The sequence below is a fragment of the Numenius arquata genome, chromosome 5 (genome assembly GCF_964106895.1).
Source record: "Numenius arquata chromosome 5, bNumArq3.hap1.1, whole genome shotgun sequence".
In the NCBI taxonomy this organism is placed as follows: Eukaryota; Metazoa; Chordata; class Aves; order Charadriiformes; family Scolopacidae; genus Numenius; species Numenius arquata.
The window spans coordinates 54,838,286-54,855,664 of NC_133580.1; positions in this window are offsets into that span (position 1 = coordinate 54,838,286).

Sequence of the window (17,379 nt, forward strand, 5' to 3'; positions counted from 1 at the left end):
AAGGTTGCAACCTGAAAGTGAAGTTGTGGGGTTTTTTTTATTAGGCAGTTTAGGGGTGTTTGTGGCTGTAGTAATGCTAACGGAGTTCTGTTCCATAAGGGCTGGCTTAAGAAACGCAATATCTTCCCCACCCGGGTTTGGAACAGCTTTGGGTCAGCCCTGTTATCAGGAAAAAGCAGTTTCTGCAGTGTGTGGCACTACGGTAACTGCTAAAATGTTACACACCTTTAGTTACCCTGTGCTCCCATCGGTAATACTAATGACATGCAAGGACTACAGCAGTCTGAGGACAGTGTGGTGACAACAGCAGCTGGCGTTTGTGTCCCAAAAAACATAGAAATGATGAAACAGTACTAAAGATGGCTTAAAGAATTACTTGCATGAAGAGAAGCAGCCCAGCGTTAAAACTCAAGATATTGAAGGGCCACAGGAACAGCTTTCTCCCAGTAGCTTAACAAAGAACAAAAAGAAGAAAAAATTATGGCCAGTTTTCCTTGGGTGGCTACTGTACGAGAGGGCTGATAAGAAGAGGATTTAAGGATTTACCTCGGGATGAGGGTGAGTCACGTACCCGTGCATCCTTCCCAGTGCACTAGCCATAGCCTGAAATGACTTTGCACAACTCCCTCCATGTAAATATCACTTTATAGTTTGTGTCTCAATAAATACATCTAATAAATTACATCTAAAACTTAGATACCACAAACTATGAAATATTTAACAACGAAGTTTTTAGGTTTTTTGTGCACCCCGTGAAGCGCCACAAATTTTGTGCGTCTCAAAATGAGTTTTAAACTCTCAGAACATGGAAAAATACTAAATTGTGTTACGTGCTTTTTTAGGGGGGAAAAAAAAAAAGTAACCCAAAAAAAAAAAAAACCCCCAAATATTTGAGTTCCAGTAATGTTTCACATTGGCAAGAAGTGATAGATAATATAAAGGTTTTTTTCATTATGTAAATGTATGTCTTGTTGTATATAGTTCAATTTTTCCTGTATTTAATTGTATTCATGTCTGTCTGTCCCATCTATGTTGGACTCTGCTGGTAGGCAAACAGTTCTTTTAACAGGTGGAAATAAAACTATCAGTTTGATCAATCGGAAGGGCTCGTTCTTCTAGTCACGCTGTATTCATTGATTTTTATTTTTATTTTTTTTTTCAGGGAAGAATGTCCAAAATCCCCAAACTTTTTGGTTCTTTTGACTGTTGTCTGGGAAAAGGAGAAAGGTGCTGCCTGGGGCGGGAGCAAGGAGAGGATGAGGATGGGGCCTGGTCCTGCTCGAGAGCGGGGGATGCAGGGGTGGGCTCGGGAAGCGGGGAGGGTGCCCCTTCCTTTGGGTACGGGGGACCCTCACTGCTTAGTAAATGCAACGTCAAATTTGTGACTGTCCCTCAACTAGACCAGCAGCCTATGTCAGAAAGGAAGCAGCTAATCCATTTCCTTCTACTTTTTTAATGCTTAAATAAGAGGGGTCTGAGTGTTTTGTTATTTCTTACTCTTTAAATTATTCCCACCATCACATACAGATAGGGAGTAGTTCCCTTTCAAAATACAGATCAGCAACTTGCCATTTCATTCCACTTTTGCTTTTATGCTGTAAGAAGCTCATGACTATATTGCTTTCTGCTAGACCATCTTTGCCCAAGGAGAGCAAGTTCTGTAACGATGGCTCGTTTTCATATGAGATTGATTTAATTGACAACCAGGGTAATGCAATAAAATAACCTGCTGTTAATTAGCAATCAGGTTTTTTAAGCAGACAGCTGCGTAGGCACAGGCTGTTTGCTGGTGAGTCCTCGCTGCTCCGGTTAAGCCCGTGGTCTGCTTCTGCTGAAATACCAGGTCCGTGGGAGCTGCCCGCTGCTCTGCAGCCAGATCTGACGATTCTGCGAGGTGACGCGTGCAGGAGTTGCAGGAAGCTGTTCCTACTTGGGGTATGATTCTAGACCGAATTTCTGGAGAGGAGAAGCGGTAAATATGAACCAGACATTAAAGTCTGTGAAGCTGAAGTCCAGGACCAGGGAAGGCCGGTCCTGAGCAAGGAAGCCAGGTAAGAAGCATGGTCCAAGGAGCAGGTGGGACACGTAGTCTGGGAGATGCTCACGTGCTGCGGTGTCTGGAGTGAAGGGTGAGATGACTGGGGAGGATGGTCCAGGGGACTGAATGAAATGCTGTGGAGTGGGGACCAGTGCTGGGGCGCCATGAACCAGAAACTGGAACTACGGAGCCACGTGCAGAGATGTGGCTGCAGCCGAGTCGTGTGTGAGCAGCCAGATGGAAAAGAGGAACTGCAAAGGGGGGTCATCAAGGGTGAGTGCTGGTGTAGGTCAGCTGGATCGGCTTAGCGGGGCCATGGCTGCTGCAAGGAGCTGTTACGTTCTGGTTGCAGAGCTTAAACCTTGATTTGCCTGGGTTTGGTCTCATGGGGTGGTGACACAGCTCCAGGGTGATGCAATGCTACCTATGAAGCCTTTGTTAACTGTAGAAACGTATGGCCTTGTGTCGCGTCTGATATACACTTGGTGGCAGCGAGCGCTAGTTTCATATATTCTGCTTAAATCTGTTTTATTCTGTAGGTCAAGAGCATGAGATCGAGCCTTTGGGCTTGTGACAATGTTTTAACCTCCAAATATTTTGCATCTTTTTATCTCTCTTTTGCCTGATGATGCCAAACCAAGCTTGGTGGCTTGTGTGGTGCTGTGTTTCATCTGAAGACCAAAGTTGTAATAGTTTCTAGAGCTGACTTAGGGCCTGCTGACAGTGAGATGCTGTAGGGCTGCTTCATAGTCTTTCTGACATCCTAAGTGCTCCTAGAATTATTCTTTGAGGGTTCTGTAAAGGTATGAGGAACAGGAATATCTGGTCTGGGACTTCCCAGAGAAGATTGCCATCCGTACCCAGGAGAGTCCCCGGTGCTGTGTCCAGATGCAGTTCAAGAGTTCTTTCCCCTGGCGTGTCCCTTCAGAGGGGGGTCCCACCCGTGCCGATGGTGGAGGATGAATACAGATGTGATCTGATGTGTTCTTCTGGGTTTGTTAGGAACGAGATGGAGGTCTCTTAAGACCGTTTCAAAAAGATACTGAATAGTTGCAACATCTTTGATTCAGTAAAGCCCTTGATTACACCAGCGACGTAAACCTGAGAGCCACGCTTTCCACTGGTGACTCTGCCACCCACATACTGTAGATTCAGGCTTGCTGTATTTCTGTTTTCCATATTCGGTGTTACCTTAAGGTTGTAGGCAAGGCAGTCAACAGCAGATACTTTGTGAATGGGGAACTGCTTATTTCTAAACCTATTTCCTCTCCCAAATGGTATGAAAAAGACATTAGCATTAAAAAGCTTACAGGGAGAAATCACAGGTTACGATATTGATTTAATAGAGGTAACAGAGGTCGGAGGATTAACGGTAGGAGAGGTCTGTCTATGCAAGCAATTGCAGACGTCCATTTTAAACATATTCCAATTATTTATATGGAGACTTGCTTCCCAGGGAGTGCACAAAATACATTCACATCGAGTGAGGGATTCTCCTTGTTTCCTGGGGAAGGTGAAGGAGCTCCGATTCCTCTAGCAGTAATTTATCCCTCCTTTCCTTCGGCAAGTGTTCATCCCTTCGATCTCTGCCCTTTGCAATCCCCAGTGGCACACGCAGTGACAGAGCAGAAGCAACCCCTGGCTCAGCATCCCCTGCTCCTGCAGAGCATCTGAAGGTGCCAGGCTGAATATTCTCCTCACTGCAGAGATCTCAGCTGCGGCAAGGTCCTTGCTGTGCTCCATGAGTTCCTGCTGCTCCTGATGGCAGAGACCTAGAGCACAGGCGCCTCGTGGCTCTGTGGGATGGGGTAGATGGAGCAGCAGCGGGTTTTTTAATGCCAGTTCCTGTGTAGCTCTCTTTGCACGTCTTGATTTGCAGCATCATGACAAGTGGGCACTTTATAATTAGTGTGATTAAAAGTGCACACATTGCAGTGGAAGGGAGCGTGTAAATTAGGCGTTAAAACTCTGCTGCAAGGAGCTGGTGTGCTACGGCTTCTTTCCTTTGCCATAAATTCCTCCATAAATCTCATTCCAATTCTTGCTCTGTGGAGGAAGGGAATGAAGCTGTGGCTATTTCAGTGACCAATGTTCCAACGCTATTTCCCCAAATCATTTATTAATAGCCACGAAGATCGTAGCTTATTTCTAACTAATTCAGCAATCAAAGTTTCAGACATGGATCATGCATATATTTGTCCCTTCCTCCTCACTGGAGTGCAGACAAATGAATTTTAAAAATAGCCTGGGGGGAAGGTTTAAGTCATTCATTTAACAAGGCTCTTTAAAAGCTTCTGTTCTAACCCGCCAAATTATAGGATGGTTATAATTTGTTTAAGTCTTTCAACATTTAAGAAAATGCCTGCCGCATGTTGAAGCATTAGCACCCCTTCGCTGAGCAAGTGGAGCGTGGGGCTGCGGGAGCAGCCGGGGCTCGGCTGGGGAAGAGAGCTGTCTGCTCAACGCCAGGCCTCATCAACTGCAAAGAGCTAATTAGAAGAAATGCTTGCAAAAGACTGATTTTTTTTATTTTTTGTTTTTTTTTCCCCCAACACTTCTGGCTAAAATATATTTGAAGGGCTTTTGTCATACCGAGGGCTCTCTGTCAGCAGAGATAGTTCATGAGGTTTGCCATCCAGCGTTCCTTTTATTTTCGCCTTCTCCTTCCTTTTGTATTTGGAGGCAGAGAGCGTTGCACGAAAAGCAGCGCTGCCCGGCCCTGTGACCTTCACCATCACTGGGAGAGAAAGGCACTTCCAGCTGGAGGTGCTTGGACCCTAAAACCGATTTTTATTATTATTTTTTATTTGCCCAGCAGAACTCAGCCAGTTCCATAAACTCCTACAGCCGTCTGCAGGAGCTGCAAATCGTCCCCCAGGAGCGTTGCCCGAGGGGAGCAGCGGGCAGCGATTCGAGTGGTGCTGCAGGCTGGCGGCTCGAGAAATCCCACCTGCTTCCCGACAGCCAAACCGTGAAGTCAGGCAGAGCCTTCGTTTCGGAGCCTCCTCCCCTGTGGAAGCGCCGGGCTGTGGTTTGCCCGGTGTGTCTGGGGACATCGAGGGAAAAGGCTGGCGCCTTCTTTGCCGGATCTGCTGGGAGCCCACCGCTCCCTCCGGCAGCAGCGGGGTCTCACAGGGCCGGAGCGGGGCAACTCCTGTTCCTCTGAAGAGATGAATGAAAGAATTGTGTCGGGTGCGCAGCAGCTCCTTGGAAACGAAAAGGGAAGTGGGACAAGTTTCAAGTAGAATCATAGAATCATTCAGGTTGGAAAAGACCCCTGGGATCATCGAGTCCAACCATCTACCCTACTCTACAAAGTTCTTCCCTACGCCATATCCCCCAACACCACATCTAAGCGACTTCTTAAACTCATCCAAGGATGGTGACTCAACCACCTCCCCGGGCAGCCTCTTCCAGTGTCTGATCCCTCTTACTGGGAAGAATTTCTTCCTGATGTCCAGTCTAAACCTACCCTGTTGCAGCTTGAAGCCATTCCCTCTTGCTCTATCGCTATTTGCTTTTGAGAAGAGACCAGCACCAACCTCTCTACAATGTCCTTTCAAGTAGTTATAGAGAGTGATGAGGTCACCCCTCGGTCTCCTCTTCCTCAGACTAAACAGTCCCAGCTCCCTCAATTGTTCTTTGTACGATTTATCCTCCAGGCCCTTCCCCAGCTTCGTTGCCCTCCTCTGTACCCGCTCCAGCACCTCGATATCTCTCTGGTATTGATAGAGTTTGATAAGAACAAAATGGAAAGTAAAGCTGCGTACGCTTTTGTCATACCTCAGCATTGCTACCTAGATATTGTGTAGGATTTTATTAGTTTTCTTATTGTTTCATATCTGTTATGATGCCTAGAAATGGACAAAGCTTATTTTGACATTATTTTGAAAACAAATGTTTATGCATTTATATTTCTGTACTGTCCTATACACTGATTTTACAGCTTTGCAATGCTTAGATATTCTGGCCAGAAGAGAGAGTATCGAGCCCAACCTCAGTCATGCCTCTGGACTTCCATGTCTGAATTAGCAAATACCCACAAGACTGCATCCTTAATATCTGAGGGATCCCTGGGGTAATGTGCTGTGTTTACAGGCTGGGAAATGCCTGTGGTCCTGGCCTTGCATCCCGCATCCCACATCCCCCGCTCCCCGCCGAGCTGCTGCCCAGAGCCGTGGTTTTGCCAGACCTGGACACGGCGCAGTTCACTAGGACAGAAATGTCTGTCTAGTTTAGCTCAGATCCAACACTCCGGAAGAGTTTGGGGCAAGCCTGGTGTTTGACAGCACGGCTTTGGCTCGTCCCTGGACACGCAGGCTTCCCAGGGCTGGAGCTCACCTCCCCAAACCAAGTCACGTTGCTCCAACCTCATGCGCTGCAGTCACATCAGCCCGGACCCCACGGAAGAGACCCACCAGCGCTGACCCGCCCCACGTGGCTTGGGGAGCTGCACCCTGCCACCGGATTTCTTCTGGAAAAGGGTCTTGTCTCAGGTGGGAACACCTGGGAAATGTCCCCTCAGATGCAATGTCCTCAAGGAGAGGAGGAGGTGACACCACGATGGGGGGGGACTTGGTTTCCTGCCAAACCCTTGTTTGGGGTTTTGTGCCGTGTCTCCCTATTTTCTTGCTGTGGGAATAATCAAAACATATAAATAGGATAAAAACAAGGTGGGGAGATAGGCTCCTGGCTGGTGTTGCACTGTTTCGGTGGGGACTCGCACCCTGACAGAGGTCTGGGATCGGTGTTTTTAACCAAAATCCAAAGCATAAAACCATCATTAGCTTTATTTTTCTTAAGTTGTAATGAAATGTTGTTGGAACGCTGGGTCGAAGATTTTGTTCATTAAACAACAGCAACAAAACTTGATTAGGAATGAATGTCTTTCTAACTAGTCTATTTTTCCTTTATGCCCTGAGCACTTTGAAGAAATTAGTGGTGAATAGCAAATTTTGTCAGTGTTATGAATAATTATACCTGCAATTATTAAACACTTGTTATTAAGGCAGATGATGAAGCTGGCGATTTCTGTTTAAGCTGGGTACTGATGGTATTAGGGAAGCCAAGAGAAAAACAAAGGAGATGATTAGGGATCTTGGTGGGACATACGGAAGAAAGCTGGCTTTTATTTAGCCTAACGAGGGAACTGTTAGAGAGGATTTAATGTAAGTATTTAGTGTATTGAAGAATATTGCAATAACAGGCCCCGTATGAGAGGGAAGGGATCGTTCAAGGTTAATGGCAAACGTTAAAACACATTGTTGTGATTCTTAATTTTCTTCGGCGCTCCACTCCAAGCCAAGCATCACACCAATATCTTGCCGTACGTTTCACACATGAGGTAAGAGGAGAAAAGCCTGACCAATACCCGGGAGGATGGACAAATAGCAAAATGATACAATTCACAGAAGGGCAGTTTGAATCTAACATCAAATGTAGTGGTTGAGTCTGCTGGGACCCTGCTGGGAGCTTCCCGGCCCCCGGCAGCACCCGATGCTGGAAAGGGAGATGTCCAGCCTGGCAAAAGCCCCGATGGGACACTCGGGGCTGGCCACCTCACAGCATAGCAGTAGCAGTTCATGCTCTTAAAGCTGCCCCTCTTGGTTGCAAATCCTGCTGACCCAGGAGAAGATCCTCCTGCCTCTCATTGAAGAAAAAATTCTGAAAATATTTGTAAAGAAAGTAAATAAGGCCCCTCTCGGAGCTCTCTGGGCAGCCTAGAAATGAAGAGCTACCTGGAGGCATCATAATCCAAAAGAAAAATATTTTTCTTCAAGAACAAAGTGTTTTTTTGGAAAGCATTTTTATTTATAATCGTGATAGCCCCATGCAGGACACTGATATCACAACACCCACTTTTTGTTGACCTCCCTGCACTGCAGCACATGGGGCTTGTGAGCCCTGTGCTGGCCCAAGAGGAATTCCTCGCCTCCTTGCTCAGATTTATTTCAATTCACGCCGGTTTTAATTCATATTTACTTGGCCATCGTGTTCATTTCTCTGTCAAATAGCTGAGCGCTCTTCAAGTGACTGGTGAGAAACGGAGTCTCCCCTTGCTGTGGAGTGTCGGGCTTTGGCCACCAGTGAGGTAGTTGTGGCTTTGCCAGGGGTGCTGTCGGTGTGGACCAGCCCAGGAGCAAAGGCCAGACAAGCCATTTTCCCCATCCTCTGGCTGGAAGAAGGACGAGAGTCTGATAATACCCTAAGATATTGCCACTGCAGAAACAGAAGCTCACTCTCCTACGTGGAGGGGCAAAGACCAGAATGCATATATATATATATATATATATATACACATAATTCAGAAAATAAGACTACCTTGAAAGCTATTTTTTTCCAAGAGCCCTGCTGAGGGCTAGCACATTTGGTTTATATATGTCCAATGGGTATTGCAAACAGGTCAAAATATAGGAAGGGACCTTCATGACTGTCTTCAGCAGACAGGATAATGGGGATTTCCCAGTGCTGGCTGTTGTGCATAGGTGCCAGGATCCTACGGATTTCTTGTGACAGAAGGCGGTCGCTGGTGCTGGGGTGCACGCCACCGCATCGCTCGCCCGTGGGCCAGCGAGGATTTGAGGACCCTTGTGTTATAAATTCCCATCATATTTTGTTCCTGAAGGTAAGATGCCAGATGGGCTTAAAAGATGATCGGCTGTTTACTCTAGGGTCTGTGTGGAAAAAGAAATTATGTCTCAGATTAGAGATCAGAGATGAGCAAAGTGAAAACTCATATTTTCCAAATGACCTCAGCTCCAGCGGAGAGATTAACAGGCAGCATTGGGATGTCTCCATTACACAGGTCTCCACCTAATTGTTCCATCTAGACCAAAATATTTTCTTTCTGCTGCTGTAGAGCAGATGAAACTCTACTAGAGAAAAATAATGAATATTAGCTTTCAAAAGGATGGTGATTTGGGCCGAAATAAAATTCCTGTGGTTGACAATATGTGCTGGAGTTATAAGATCAAGTAGCAAATTACTTCCCAAATTGCTATGGGGAGGTCTTTGAAGCGGTGAATGGGGGTAAAGCGTGCCGTAATATATTTAGCAACTGATAATGCGAATTGCAGAAGAAGAGAGGAGAGGAAAATAAATTAACTCTCTAAAATGCTGTTGAGTATTTATGGGAGGTAATAGGTTTCCTGACACTTCTTATGAGAACCTGATTGTTAGTCCCGGGGTCCTGGAGAAATGCCAGTTGAGGTAATCGTGCTCTCTCAGCCCGAGTCACGGCCGCAGCCGGGTGCCGCTGGCTTGTGTCTGCTCCCAGCCCCTCCACCGCATGGGGAAGCGCTTCCCACCTCTCTCGTGCCCTCCTTAGGGTGTGGAAACTGATCCCTCCGAAGTTCTCCTGATGTTTCAAGACCCTTAAAGACTAAGGATAAAATGCCTATATTCTTGCACGAAAAGTATCAGTGTTTCCCCCCCAGGCTTCCCACCGGCAGCTCCATGGTCTGTCCCTGTGCGTGGCTGGAAGCTGCTGTCGGCCGCAGAGGAGGCGCTGGGTGCCTTTGCTGGCCTGACTTGGCCAAGTAAGTGAAGGGCCCGTTCCTGAGGAGGGAATTTCTACCAGTCCTGGGGGGTTTGGAGCTGATGGGCGTCCAAATCATTAAGGAGTTTGGTTGCCACTCTCCCTGAAAAGCACGGGCTGATGAGGCAGAGAGGGAGAAGTCCCTGTTTCAGCATGGGAAAGTCCTCGAGAGCAGCTCCTGTTGACAATGTCCCTTGGCTGGGAGTGAGGGGGTTGGCCCCATTCTCTGGCTGGGTTCCCTGTTTTCCCCCCGCTGAGCTGCTCTACCTGCTGCATCTGTTACTTCCCACCCAAAAATGCTTGGTTCTTTGCTGGTTCTTCTTGGTTGAAGACTGGAGGAGGTGTCAGGGTCACCTTGTGTAGTGCCGGCAGTTCTCAGCCAGGCTGGAGGAGAGGGTGAGGAGTCACGGGTGGCCGAGACCTGCAGGTTTGGTTGGAGATAGGGAAGCTGAAGGTATGGTCCTTCAGGTAGTGTCAGCAGCAAAGAGAGCAGTGGAGGATGGGTTTCAGAGGAAAGCTCACCATTATTTCTGTGAGCTCCACTCCTCAAGAGTGATGGGTACCTGGATCAGCTGCAGTTTGGGGGATTGTGATTAGAGTCAGCTGCTTCTCAGCACTACACATCCTGGTAGATGACTTTGAATGTGACCTTTTCGTTACTTTTATATTGAAATTCAATCGGTTTTACATTCTGTATCTATGAAAAAGACTGACGTATCTGTTCAGCTCTAGATAGGGTTAACTGAAAGGTAACGTAGCTCCCAAAAGCCATCAGCACTGAGCCATGTCTTTGCCTTAGTTGAGACCTGACACACGATGCAAAAGAGTCTCAGTACTTCTGCAGGCAGCCCAGCTCTCTGATGGACACCGTCTTTATTTCCTGCGTAGATTAAAATCTCTTAATCTGAATCCTTTACATTCCCTTAGGACTTGGTTACTGTAAAGCACCTTTGTCAACTTTTAACTCTTCAGGGTCACCTCGCTGTATTTCCCACTACCCTGGTGAACATGAGCTGTGTAAACGTGCTCTTCCATTGCAGCTTCAAAAAAATTAGAGAAGAAATCCTTTCCTGTTAATCTGAAATAGTTTCTTACATTTTTTTCAGTGAATAAGAGAAACAATTTTAATAACCTTAAATTATTTTCTAAAGATCTATGTAAAAATAGCATTTCAAAATATTAACATTAACCATTTCAGCACAGGTGGGAGTTCTTGGATCTCTGAAACAGTTCAGTGTAACTGCTGTGAACTCATGAAGTATCTTGGTTAGCTTTCTTGGGTTTTGGGGGGTTTTTTGTTGGTTTTTTTTTTTAAAAGGAAACTGCTTCAAAATGACGTGCCCATCTCAGCTTAAGAACAGAGCAGCTATTTAACGAGTAGGTGTACACAAGGCCAGAGTGCCCAGAGGGTGCTCAGCTCCACCTTGAGTACTGTGTCCAGTTTCGGACCTCTCACTACAACAAAGACATTGAGGTGCTGGAGCGGGTCCAGAGAAGGGCAGTGAAGCTGGTGAGGGGTCTGGAGAACAAGTCTTATGAGGAGCAGCTGAGGGAGCTGTGATTGTTCAGCCTGGAGAAAAGGAGGCTGAGAGGAGACCATATTGCTCTCTACAACTACCTGAAAGGAGGGTGTAGCGAGGTGGGGGTCGGTCTCTTCTCCCAAGTCACAGGCGATAGGACAAGAGGAAATGGCCTCAAGTTGTGCCAGGGGAGGTTCAGATTGGATATTAGGAAAAATTTTTACACTGAAAGGGTTCTTAAGCATTGGAATGGGCTGCCCAGGGAAGTGGGTGAGTTGCCATCCCTGGAGGTATTTAAAAGACAGATAGATGTAGTGTTTAGGGACATGATTTCATGGTGGACTTGGCAGTGCTGGGTTAACGGTTGGACTTCGTGACCTTAAGGGTCTTTTCCAACCTAAAAAATTCTGTGATTCTATGATTCTACCTGTGCCTAGTGAGCCAACTTGTGTCAAGCAGGTATTTAAAAGATGAGTAGACATAGTGCTTTGAGATATGGTTTAGTGATGGTTTTTGTCAGTTTTAGGTTGATGGTTGGACTAGATGATCTGAAAGGTCCCTTCTGACCTAGGTGATTCTATGATTCTAAGCCCCATCTCCTGCGGGGTGTCTGTGTGCTCCGGCAATCTGCCCTTCGGCTCCACCAGCCCCTTCAGTTCCTCTCTAGCATTGGATCCACCAGAGATAACACAATTTCTGCATTTAACATCCCCTCTCCAGAAGCACTGCTGCTGAGAATGCCTCACTGGTATCAGCCGCCACAATTTAATTAGCACCTGATCTCACGCTGCGAAAGACTTCCTGGAATAACTGATGTAAGAACAGAAAGCTGTGATGTAAGAACATGCTCTGCATAATACGATTGGTAATCGGGGCACATTTAAAGCAACAGGCCCAGCTGTGTAGCCTGGCCCTAGTCTGGACACATGGGGTCTTCATGATGTCAATCTGCAGGAAAAGCAGTCAGCTAAGGCGGCTATCGCTGTGGTCCCTCACCTTCCTCCTTCCACCTCGATGCTCCCAAAGAGACACTCTGCGACAGTTTTTAATTGCCGGGACTTGCATTTCACAATTCACACAGCAGGGCCAGCAGCACAGTGTTCAGTGCTGCTCCCCCAGCGCCCTGAGGCTCTGTGCTCCCAGGAGAGCTGGGAACAGATGATGGCTTGCTCCACAAGCCAGCGGTGGCATCTGCCTGCAAACACAGGGCTGGACCAGGTAAGGGAATCACGTGGCCCGGAGGGGTGCTGCGTGAGAAGAACTGGAGTCTGGGTTCAGATCCAGTTTCACCTAGCAGCCTCAAAGCCTCCAGGTTTGGCTGGTGGTTTACGCTAGAGGCAGCCAAACCTGGCTCTCTGAGCAAAGCGCCAAAATCGCTCATGCTTCCCAGGGATAGGGATGCACAGCCCACTCCTGGGTGGGCAGCCGGGGGCTGAAGGGGCACAGGGCAATGGCAACAGCCCTCAGGGACAGGGCAGGACATCATCTCACCCCTGCAGGTGCTGCAGGAGCACAGCCCACGGCATCAGGTGAGGTAGCCCACGCTGGGGAGGGTGACTGCCCAACAGTGGGGACTTCAGCCCTTACTTGCAGCAGCCTCTTTCCCTTTGCCCTGTCTGCCTTGCACCTTGTTCCAAGCCCTGAATACACTTCAAAGAATTATAAATCAATAACAACGAGCGTGTTGCAGAAGTTCAGTACATCGGAGGTGGATTAAAAGGCCATAACTTCCACGAACAGACGTAAGCATTGAGAGAGATTTATTTTGAAACAGCTTTGGTGCTCCCTGCGCCAGTTAGAACTGATGCATAAAAAGTCTATAATCTGCCAGTGACTACATACACAACGTGCTGCTGAAGTGATGCTCGCGCCCTAATTCAGATGCATATTGTGCCCTCTGGATGTACCACGGTGCTGCCTGGAACTCAGCACAGCAAATACATACACACAGCCTTACGTAGCCAGAAAGCAGAGCTGCTGTAAGCCTAGGATTTGCACAGCCCAGGGGTCAGTGTGGTTTTGATTTTGTGTGTGGCTTTCATCGTTTTCCACGGAAAATAAACTTCCACTATTTCCCTACCACACCCCACCCCGATTTCTCTGGGTACAAATAACAAATACGTGACCTAAGGCAGTGCTGTGCCGCTGGGTGTGGAGGCAGAGGTTTCGCAGCACCCCACGCTGATGCTCAGGCACCATCCTGCAGCCACCAGCAGCTCCTGCATGGTAGCCATCCTGCTGTGGGAAGAGCCAGGATGGGGCCAGCCCTGAGCTGCACAGGGCCAGCAGAGCCCTGCTGCACCATCTCCAGGCTAAGCAGTGCTAACAGAGGTAATGGTGAGCTGCTAAATTTACTCCAGGGTCCTTCCTTTGCAATATAGGTAACGCTGCGCATCTTGCCTGCAGAACAGGAGAGTCCCCTTGGTCTTCTCACTGCAAATCCTGCCTTGGCAACAAGGGTGCTCCCACGGGTTTGTGCCCAAGAAGGAGGGGAATAAACCAGCCAGCTCATAGAGACATGAATACGTTTGTCGTTTATCATATTTTAACATCAGAACAAGATTCTCCTGTGGTGGATGGCTTACTTATTCTCTTTGCTGCCCAAACAGCCAGACACCACTCCAGACTCTGCAAGTCTTCCATTGCATCAGAGGCCATGGCTGAGAAGACCTCCAGCTCAGCAAGTGCTCGGTTGCATGACCACATGTTACTTTCCTGGTGAGGACTGGAAAGAGGAGGGGAGATGACCAGAACTCTCTTCGTCACTATCCATCCTCCTCCTTCCCAGTTTTCCAGACTGTAGGAGATTCTTGGCCAGGTTAGTGCTGACCTTTCCTTGTTCCCACCTCCAGTACATTTCAACAGGCTGACGAGAGCAAGTCAGACATCCATGCTGTATCACTGCTTACCATCTCCGAGCCGTTAATTTCATCTTGAACTCTACGGGACTGGGCAAAACTGCCCTGGGAAAAGGTGTCCTACAAACAGCCCGTGTTTGAGGCCTGGGGCTGGCTTTATCAATTTTCCTTTGAAACCTCTGGCATTGATTGCTTGGAGGCAGACAGCAGCCCAGAAGAAGAGATGGTCTGACCTAGGTGGACATCAAAGACTACTCTGCAAGAACAGATTTTAATGCTTTAGAGAAATGCTCATTACATCCAAGTGTGTACACTATATTTTTACAGTTTCCCCACAGAATTACTGTAAGGAAAACTGAAAAGGAGAGAAGCATCTTCTGGGGTGAGCTTTCTGTTTGTTTTCTTAGGACACCGACTGAAATGTATCTATTAAACCAAGCATCCACTGCTTGCAAAACCACAGGGTGTTACGAAATTTCAAGCTGAAGGAGGTCAGCAGAAAGACTCCAGTGAGGGTAAATCAAACTTAAAATAAATGTGGCATTTGGTTTGTGGCAAAACTCAGGAGAAGAAATTCCAGAAAGATGTTTTAAAGTTTAGAAAGTGTTCCCTGAGATTTCAGGAGGTCCCAGAGACAGCAAGGGGCCAAGAGTTGCATCCACAGCAAGCTCTTTCTCTAAGGAGCCCACAGAAAGGAACATACACCTTTCGATTTATAAAGTAAGAAAACTTAAAATCAGTCTTTCTCAGGTAGCTCGAGACTTAATATTAGGCATGAACAACATTTGTAACCGTCACGTTAGAGGACAGAGCTAAACAAGAATCAAATGATTAATTTTGTTGTTTACAATGAAGGTATAGTGCTCATTCTGAGGTGCAAGGACTTGAACTGCATTAGAAAACACTCACCATCTCATAAAATAAATGCCCTAATTTGTCTTTTTTTCTTACCGGTCTTTAAAAAATGATTACAAATAGATCTTTTCTTTCTGCCTTTTTCCTACCTCTATTCAAACAACGCCCCGTCCAAGGGCATCTCTCAGCTACAGCTGCTGCTACCTGCAAGAGAATATGTAACAGGCTTCACCTCCAGGCATCACCTTGGAAACAGCACAGCAGCTTTCTGCAGCGTCCAGAGGAGAGCGGGATCCTTTGCAGGGAAAGGAAAAAGGCATTGCCCTTCTCCAAAGTGCTCTCAATCTGTTCTTTATGGTAGGTAACGGTACCCAGGTGGACGCATACCGGCATGGGCTGATGCTTGCAGCTCCACAGCCCTGAGCACAGTGGGGTCAGCAGGGTGAGCGTGGTTGGGTGCACAGTTCTCGGTTCCCAGGCACGGGATGTTGTTCCCAAGACTTGCATTAATACCGGCGACGGAGGTCTGTCGAGCGCATCTCTCGACATCTCTTTTGTTATCACAAGGAGGAGTCTTTGTGTCAAAATGTTCTGCACCGCAGAGGGAGCCTGTGGCTGTTGCAGCAACACGACTCCAATTACAAGGAGTTGCATTGTGCTAAAATAAATCACTTCCTCCACTAGCTGATGTCACTGTGGAAAGGAATGGCTTCAGAGCCGGCAAGTCTAAGGCTAGTGATGGTCAAAATGGTGGTGCACACATTCAGCTTCTCACAGAAAGGATTTATTCATTAAAGACAAAGCAGCAAGGCAGTATCAATCCCTGTAGAAAAAACATGAGTGACACGGACACTTACAAAGCTGTTGAATAAAGTCAGGCTGGTGTTTCTGTCTGCCTTTAATCACACCTTATCCAAGCAGCCCAGCATTGCCATCCACCCTCGCTCTGTGCACACGGAATAGCTCTGCTGGCTGCCGCAGGGTTGGCTGCAACGTCTCCGTGGTGTTTTGGCCACCCCAGAGATCACTTCCAATCCACTGCCATAAATAAGGCAAAGCGAAGGCCTGGGAAGGCACCTGTGGTGTAGGTCAGTCTTGTAGCATTTCTCCTGCTGCAAACCAAGGGGACCCTGTTTGTTTTATCCAATTACCAGGGAATTCTGCAAGAGCCAACCTGTGCAAAAGGGACGGTGGAGCTGGGGGAGATGCCACCGTGCTGGGGGAGTGTTGCAGCCTGTGGCGATGTGACAGCTACACGCGCCCCTGTCTGTGTTGTGTTTCTCATGAACTGAGCTCTGCTTTAGTAATATTTTCACAGCAAAACACAGTAATGGGGATGCTGGTGAGAGGGAAGCCAGAAAAATAGCAGAAGGCCAGCAGAGATTGTGTGACTGGGTGTCAGAGAGAGCAAGCACTGATTTTCTTCAGCTTGTCAGCTGTCTGTGATACTTGTGCATACCTTTCTTTCTAGAGGTGGTACAGGGATACTGTAAGAATAAGGATCACTTCAGCTTGCAGGCAGAAAGATGCTTTTGCTAAAGGTGAAATGTTTTGAGAACACTCCTGACACTGACAAGACATTTTCCTCCACGCTTGGTCTTGATGAGACAGAAAGACTGCCTGGGTCAAAGGTGGAGATGCTGCACCCAGAGCGGAAATCAAGTTTTTCCCGGCTTACTGCCTTTTTATTGCAGGTGAATGACTCACTGTCCACCCCAGGAGCTCACACCACGCAGCCTTCAGCAGCCCGCACTGCCAGCTGCAAAGGAGAGAGGCAGTGCCTCCGGGTGCCAGCAGCCACACATGGCATCAGTAAGGACCAACGAGATCCAAAGCACAATTTCCCCTCATGGATGGAGGCAAACAGGACTTTGGGACTCGGGACACGATCTCACAGAGATAAAGCTGGGAGAAGCTGTCACCAGCTGATGTGTCAGGGCTCTGTGCGTGTTGGTGGTCCCTCCAAATCTTCTTGAGCCTCAGAGAAAAGATGTGGCAACAGAGAGCAACTTAGCAGCCACGCAGGATGGCTAGAAACCATAAAGCAAGCAGGTTCATTTACTACCTTGACTCTTGCAGGCTGCCTCGGGCTGAGAAAATCGAATGATCCACAGAGGGTGAAGCAAATGAAAAAATATAAACATCTGTCTCTGGTGCTGGTTGAGGGTCTGGGAAAAGAAGCTCACCTGCATCTCAAGGTGATGGAGGCACCAACAGGGCCTTGGGCTTTGGGAAGTGATCACGTCTGACAATGGGAATGAAGTGAAAACCATAAATTAGCATCATTATTGGGCAAAGCAGAGCTCTTATAAGAACAAGATAAGTTCATGGTGACAATAACCTTTTTATTTACAGATGTTTAGGTTTTCCAGCTGAAGGCCTGAGCTTGAAGATGTGCAGCCATGCAAAGCCTCCCTGGTGCTGCAGCAAGGCCAGGACTAACTTCCCCAACAGTGGATACAAGGGGATGTGGGGGGAAGAGAAAATGGGTACTTGGTGTTGCCATGGTTACTCTGAGGCTGGACTGGCTGAGAAAGAACAGGAGGTTACAGTAATTTAGATGTATCCTAA